We start from the raw sequence: 7884 nt of genomic DNA, 5'->3' as shown, positions 1-7884 counted from the left end.
TTAAAAATATTACTACCAAATGATTCAGCAATCCCACTTCAGGGTATATAGCCAAAGGAAATGAAATCAGTATCTCGAAGAGCTATCTGCACCCCTATGTTTGTTGTAGCATTATTCACAATAGTCAAGACATGGAAACAACCTAAGTGTCCATTGGCAGGTGAATGCATTAGGAAAATGTGGTGTATATAAAGGCATATTATTCACATTCATTTTGTAAATGAAGAAACAAAGACATAGAAAGTAAAGCAAAGTGTCTCAAAGCAGGCTAGAAAGTGACAGAGACAAATCTAAAATAAGGACTTTGGATTCCCAGGCCCGCAGTTGTTCTAATATACTACAATATCAAAGTAGTACACCTTTTAAGTGAAGACTTAGTGATCATGTAGTCCATCTTTTTCAGTCCTAAATGGGGAAAAAAAGAGGCACAGAAGGGAAAGCACATTGTCTGGGGTCCCAGAGCTAGTGAAAAGCAGAGCCAAAGTTAGCATTCCTGTCTCCAGGTTTTCAATCCCCTGCTGTTTCAATTATACTGCATGATACTAAATATGTACTATTTATCAATAAAGTGGAAGGACTCTGATTTCTAGCAATATGGCAAAATGGTTAAAAAAAAAAAGACAAACCTTGCCGCCGCAGCGCAAGACCAGAGTACGAATTGCTGTTCCTGCCGGAGTCATAGCAGGACAGGCATTTAGAAAGTTTCTCCCCCTCTTTGACCGAGTATTAGTTGAAAGGAGTGCTGCGGAAACTGTAACCAAGGGAGGCATTATGCTTCCAGAAAAATCTCAAGGAAAAGTATTGCAAGCAACAGTAGTAGCTGTTGGATCCGTTTCTAAAGGAAAGGGCAGAGAGATTCAATCAGTTAGCATGAAAGTTAGAGATAAAGTTCTTCTTCCAGAACATGGAGGCACCAAAGTAGTTATAGATGACAAGGATTATTTCTTATTTAGAGATGGTGACATTCTTGGAAAGTATGTAGACTGAAATAAATCACTACCGACAGGGCATCATGTGAAGCTGCCCATTGCACTGAAGTTCTAAAATCTCATCATGTAAATAATTGCCATGTCTCTTTTGTAATAAACTAATGATATCCAAAGTAATGACATCCAGTGTCTCTTAAAATTTAGTCCCACTGTACTGATACAAACATTTCCAAATAAAAATATACAAATAAAAAAAAAGACAAGAAAAAGAAAAAAAAATCACTTCTTAGAAAAAGACCCTAAAAATTCTAGATAAAATATTTTAAAACAAATTTTTAGTTCAGGAAAGTTAATGTCCTTAAATAGAGAGTTGATAATTTTTAAATAAAGTCAGCAAGTACCAGAAAATTTCAGAGGACAAGAAGGACAGAACAGGGTAATCAATGAGGTGAGGAATTGAGAGGCTATAGGCTGCTTAAAGGGCATCTCAGAATTGTGGTGACACTGAGTTTTCTATCTCGTGGTCTCACAGGACCTCAGAGCAGGAAGCAAACCTTCAGGTCTCCACAAGATGGAAATTCAGACAGGATCCCACTGCATAAAACTGGGACCCCAATGGGGTAAACCCTCAGTTGGAAGGATGAATTTAAAAGTTAAAGTTATTCTACAGATGGGAACAGTGAAAAATGTTTCCTTTTTCAAACCTGGTGTTCGGTTGGGGGAAGGGAGTGCAGGGAAGCAAAATTTGTCCCCCCAAAAGAGGTGTCTCTCTGGCATGAGGGTTACTTTATTTTTTAGAAACAAAAGATTCAAGAAGAACTTTTTACCTTCCTCCTACCTGCTTAAAAATTTAGATTGGGGGCCTATTCTAGGAAATAGCTAATACCAGAGATATCTACAAAAAAATATGAGCTAGGTGTGGCAGGGGAGACTCTGCAGGTCTAGAGATCAGAATCCACTGTGTCCCATTGTTTCTGCACCGCCCAGCAAAACTTTTTTTTCTTTTTTTTTTTTTTTTTTACCAAATATTTGCTTTTTCACCTCCATGTGAATTGCTTTCCTCCCTTTTGAAGTCCCAACCCACTACGCTTTTCTCCTTAGCTCAAGATGGCATATAACCTTCAACTGTACACCTACTGGATCCTAGTTTACTTCCATTGTGGTTGGAGAGCGTGCTCTGTATAAATTTTTTCTGTTTTCTCTCTATCGTTCAGTTCGGATAATTTCAACTATTCTATCTTCAATTCACTAACACTTGTTTTTTGTTCCCTCCATTCTAGTGTTGAACTCATCCACTGAACTTTTTATTTGAATTATTATATTTCTCAGTTCTAATACTGTATTATTCTTAGCATCTTCTATTTCTTTGCTGAGACTTTTCATTTCCTTCCTCAAGCTATTTTTAAAAATTTATTTTAAGCAGTCTCTTGATTGCTTGTTGAAGCATTTTATCATGGCTACTTTAAAATCTTTTCCAGATACTTGTGACATTGCTGTCATATTGGTGTTGCTATCTATTGATTGTTTTCCTTTCATTCAGTTTGAGATATTCCTGATTCTTGTATGATATTTTCTACTTAAACATGAACATTATCATATTAAGTTATGAGATCTTGGATCTTATTTAAACCTTCTGTGTTAACTGGCTTTTTCTGACATTACCAGAGGAAGGAGGTGCGTTGCCTCATTACTGCAAGGCAGAGGTAGAAGTACAGATTGATCACTCAAATTACCCATAGGTATCAACAGTTACTGCTGGGCTAAGAGTGAGCATTCCAGCTGCCCCTGTAGTCTCCACCAACGCTGTGGTGGGGTTGGCCTTGTTACTACTGGGCAATGTGAAAGCCTTGGCTCTCCATTAGGCCTCCTCGGACATCACCACAATTAGGAGGGAAAGAATGACTTTTTACTCCCAGGTGGGAGTGGAAGTCCAAACTCACACCTACGTGTGCACTGACACCATATTAGCCTGTTCACTACAGGCTAGCAAGAATGAAAGTTCCAGCTCCATGCTTGGCCTTCTCTAGCAGTGCAATAAGGAATAACAGTATGTCAAAGGCACATCAACAGTAAAAGAAGAAATAAAATCGCCCCTGTTTGCATATGACATGATGTTTAGATCAGATGTCAGCAACCTTTTTCTGTAAGGGGCTAGATAGTAAATATTTTTAATTTTGTAGACAATAGGGTCTAATCAAAACTATTCAACCTTGCTATTATAACATGAAAGCAGCCATAGCCAGAACATAAACAAATTAGCATGTTCTTACAAAAATTTATTTACAAAAACAGATAACGGAATGAATTGGTCACACAGGCCATCATTTAGAGCCCTGCTCTACCTAAAAAAATCCACATCACCCCCACCCACCCAAAAAAACACCCTAGAACTAATAAATAAGTTTAGCAGAATCAAAAAATACAAGGCCAACACCCAAAACTCAGTCATATTTGTATATACTAAAATAATTGGAGGCCAAAATTAGAAGATAAATCCAATTAAAACCTCTCAAAAATGAAATACTAGGCATAAATTTAACAAAAGATTTATAGGATTATATGGTGCAAAGTACAAAATGTTGACAAAATGTTAAAAAAAAAAAGAAGAGATACACTATGATTATAAATTGGAAGCCTCAACATAGTAAAATGTCATTATTTCTTTCTATTTTTTCAATATTTCTTAAATTTATTTACATATTTGGTGTAATTCATAGCAAAATCCTCAGAATATTTTTTGTAGATATAATCCATTTTAATAAAAAAGTTATATGGAATGGAAAATAAACTAGAATAGGCTAAATTTTTTAAAACAAAAAGAAGAATGAAGTTGAAATCAGACTACCTTTGTAAAAGACTTACAATATAGCTATAGTAATCAAGACAGGTTTATAAAGGTGTAGACATCTAGATCAATGGAACAGAATAGAGAACATAGAAGCAGACCCATACAAGTATGGCCAACAGATTTTTAACAGATTCAAAAGCAATTCAATGAAGGAAGGTTAGTATTTTCAACACATTGTGTTGGAACAATTGAGGATTCATAGCAAGAAAAATAAACTTTGATGTAAACTTTACACCTTACACAAAAATTAACTCAAAATGGAACATAAACCTACATGCAAAATGTAGATTTATAATACTTTTAGAGTAAAACTGGGGGGAAAAGAATCTTTGTTACCTAGGGCTAAGGAGAGTTTGTGGATATGATACCAAAAGTATAAACCATAAAATAATTGACAAATTGGTGATGGCTGGTCAGTTCAGTTGGTTAGAGCATGTGATAATAACACCAAGGTTGCCGGTTTGATCCATGGGCCACTGTGAACTGTGCCCTCCTTAAAAAAACAAAAACAACAACAACAAAAAAAAAGTCTATTAATAAGATATTCTTAGTACAGCAATAAAAATTCATAATTTTAAAAATTGACAAATTGGACTTAATTAAATTTTAAAACATTTGCTCTGTGAAAAATCCTGTTAAGAAGTACAGACAGAAAAGGCATATTTGCAAATAGTACTGTCCAAAGACTTGTATCCAAAAGATACAGGAACAGTAAAATCACAAACAACCCAATTAGAAAAACAACAAAACACTAAAACACACTTAACCTAAAACAGAATAAGTGTTGTAAATATATGTTCATTATCACTAACCATGCTGAGTGAAGAAAGCCAACATCAAAGGGGATACATACCTTATGATTCCATTTATATAATTTTGAAATGACAAAATTATAAAGGCGGAGAACAAATCGGTGGTTATCAGGGTAGTTGGTGGGAAAGAAGGTATAATTATAAAAGTTAGCATGAGAAATGGCCTTTGTAACGATGGAACAGTTCCATATCTTGATTGTGATTGTAGCTACATGAATTTTTACAAGTGATAAAATTTCACAGAACTCTACAGAAAAAACAACAACAAAAAACAGTGCATGTAAAGACTGGTAGAATCCAAGTAATATCTGTACGTAGTCTTGTGCCGACATTAATCTCCTGATTTTCATATTGTACTTGTGTATGCAGGATATTAGCATCAGGGAAAGTTCTGTGAAGACAATACAGGGTATTTTTGTACTATTTTTTCAACTTCTTGTGAGTCTATAATTATTTCAAAAAGTTATCAAAAAGGAACCACTGAGGCGACGTCAGAAACCTGGTGGTGTGAGGACTCCCCCTTTATGTCTCCCCTTTGAAGTTACAACAAGTTGAACAGCTATAATTCAACAAAGGATTCCCTGTGCAACACACAAACGCGTCTGAGAGATCCGCGCATCGCCTGGAGCTCACTGCCTCAGATGCAGCCCAGAGCTCACTGCAGTCCTGAGAGAGGGGAGAATTCAGACTGCAGGTGCACTCTCTGTGGCCCCAAACATTCCTGCCTGAGTGATCAGCATATAATACTGCTGAACCCAGCGATAAGGGCAGAGACCTTGGGGCAAAGACTGAATACAGAAGTCTGACAGCTGTGGTCCAGAAGCTCACAGTGCCAGGAAGAAAGCAAAGCCGTGGAGCCTGGCCACCTCCCCCCACTCTCCCACAGCGCACCTCCCCTACAACCTCCGAGAGCTAGCAGCAGCTCCCCAAAGAAACGATAGCAATGAGTGTCAGGTTAAAGAGCAGAATTTCCACAGCCCTGAGAACAGGGGAGACAATTCCTTCCTGTGGCTAATTCCAGTGACAAGTGTGGAGATGTAGAGTGCGATCTGGCAGTTGCCATTACTGGGAGGAGAACAAAACCATAAACACAACAGTGGCCTCTCCCAGCCCACTGGCTCCCAGCTTTCACAATTGATCCCAGCGCGGGCACCCAGGACTGCTCAGGCAGCAAAGCTCTGCATTTGGCTGCAGGGGCAGCACTGGGATTTCAGGAACTCAGAACCCCATCGCCCACCACATTTTCCCATAGAGGTAGTGCGCTGAGACAGAGGAGACCCAGTCACAGAGGAGACGCCCAACTGACCAGGAAATTTCCACCTCCAGAACAGGGCCAGAGAAAAAAAAAAGTGCTCTGACGCCACCTACTGGAAAACAAAATAAAGACACCTTCTTATCATCCTGATGCAGAATTCATTCGCATAGACGCCCATGAAGAGAAATAATGCAGCAAATATTATGAACAACCAAGGTAACAAAGCAGCTCAGAAAGAAAATGAAAACTCTTCAGAAAACAAACTTAGACATGGAAATATGTGACTTAAATGACAGAGAATTCAAGATTGCAGTTCTGAAAAAAACTCAATGAGATGCAAGAAAACTCAGCCAGTTTAATGAACTCAGAAATAAAATCAATGAACAAAAAGAATACCACAAAGATTGAAATTTTAAAAAAGAACCAAATAGAAATTCTGGAGCCAAAGAACTCAATAAAAGATTAAGAATGAAATAGCAAGCTTAAGAAATAGATGGAGGAAAGAATTAGTGTTATCAAAGATAGAAATCTGGAAATTATGCAGACGGAAGAAGAAAGAGATTTGAGTGTTAAAAGAAATGAAAGAATTCTACAAGAACTTTCTGACTCCATTAGAAAGAGCAATATAAGAATAATGGGTATACCAGAAGGAATAGAGAGAAAGAAGGGCACAGAAAGCCTATTTGAACAAATAGTCGATGAGAACTTCTCAAACCTGTGGAAAGAACTGAATTCTCAAATCCAAGAAGCAAACAGAATACCTACTTATCTGAATCCTAGAAGGCCTTCTCCAAGACACATTATATTGAAACTATCAAAAATTAATAACAAAGAAAGAATTCTCAAGGCAGCAGGGAAAAGAAGATGGCAACCTACAAAGGTAAGCCTGTTAGATTATCATCAGATTTTTCAGCAGAAACTCTACAAGCTAAGAGGGAGTGGAATCAAATATTCAAACTATTGAAAGAGAGAAATTACCAGCCAAGAATAATATACCCAGTGAAGTTATCCTTCAGATATGAAGGAATAATAAATACATTTCCACATATACAGAAGCTGAGGGAATTTTCCACCATAGTCCTGCATTACAGGAAATACTAAAGGGGGTTATTCTACCTGAAACAAAAAAACAAAAGGATGCAAAGCTATGAGTAAGAAGACTAACAGACAGACAGAAGCAGGAAATGGCAACCCCTACTCATAATAGGGCATTATATACTCAAATGTAACATAAAGTTTAAGGAAATAAAAACATAAAAGAGAAAAAGAGAAGAAGAAGACAATTTGCTACTGCAACTTGGAAATGAACTCACAGCAATAATAATTTGTGATGATGAGAAGATAAAAGGGGAGGAGATAAAGGTCTAAATTTGCCAAGAGGCATGGAGATAAGATGTATGCTGAAGGAAAAGGACTGTGAATTTTTTAAACATAAACTTAAAGGTAACCACTCAAAAAAAAAAAAAAAAAATCCAGAACTGAGACACATAACATAAAAAAAAGAGGAAACAGGAAGAAATCATAGACTACCACCAAACTGAAATAACAGACAGAAACACAAAGGCAAAGAAACGATGGGGAGACCGAGCTACCAGAAAACAAAAGATAAAATGACTATAGAAAATCCTCATATATCAATAATCACCCTAAATATAAATGGACTCATCAATAAAACGGCACAGAGTAGCACATTGGATCAAAAAAACAAAACTCCACTATATGCTGCCTTCACAAGACACATCTCAGCTACAAGGACAGATATAGACTCAAAATAAAAGGGTGGGAAATGATGCTCCAAACAAATGGCATCCAGAGAAAAGTGGGTGCAGCCATATTTGTATATGACGAAATAGACTTCAGGATAAAAAAGATAACAATAGACAAACATGGAGATTTCATAATGACAAATGGGAAAATACATCAAGAAGACATAACACTTATCAATATAGATGCTTCCAATCCAAGAGCACCAAAATATATGTTAAGCAACAACTAACAGAGCTAAAGGGAGAAATTGACAAAAACACAATTATAGTAGGA

The 7884-nt window shown here is 36.9% G+C and overlaps 1 pseudogene; it reads left to right on the top strand.

Annotated features, from left to right (window-relative positions):
• Positions 1 to 594: 594 nt before the first annotated feature.
• Positions 595 to 987, top strand: LOC109446459 (10 kDa heat shock protein, mitochondrial; annotated as a pseudogene).
• The last annotated feature ends 6897 nt before the right edge of the window (positions 988 to 7884 follow it).

The sequence above is a fragment of the Rhinolophus sinicus genome, linkage group LG09 (assembly GCF_036562045.2).
Source record: "Rhinolophus sinicus isolate RSC01 linkage group LG09, ASM3656204v1, whole genome shotgun sequence".
NCBI classification, from domain to species: Eukaryota; Metazoa; Chordata; class Mammalia; order Chiroptera; family Rhinolophidae; genus Rhinolophus; species Rhinolophus sinicus.
Note: the sequence above shows the minus strand (reverse complement) of the source record. Positions and strands in the feature narration are given on the sequence as shown.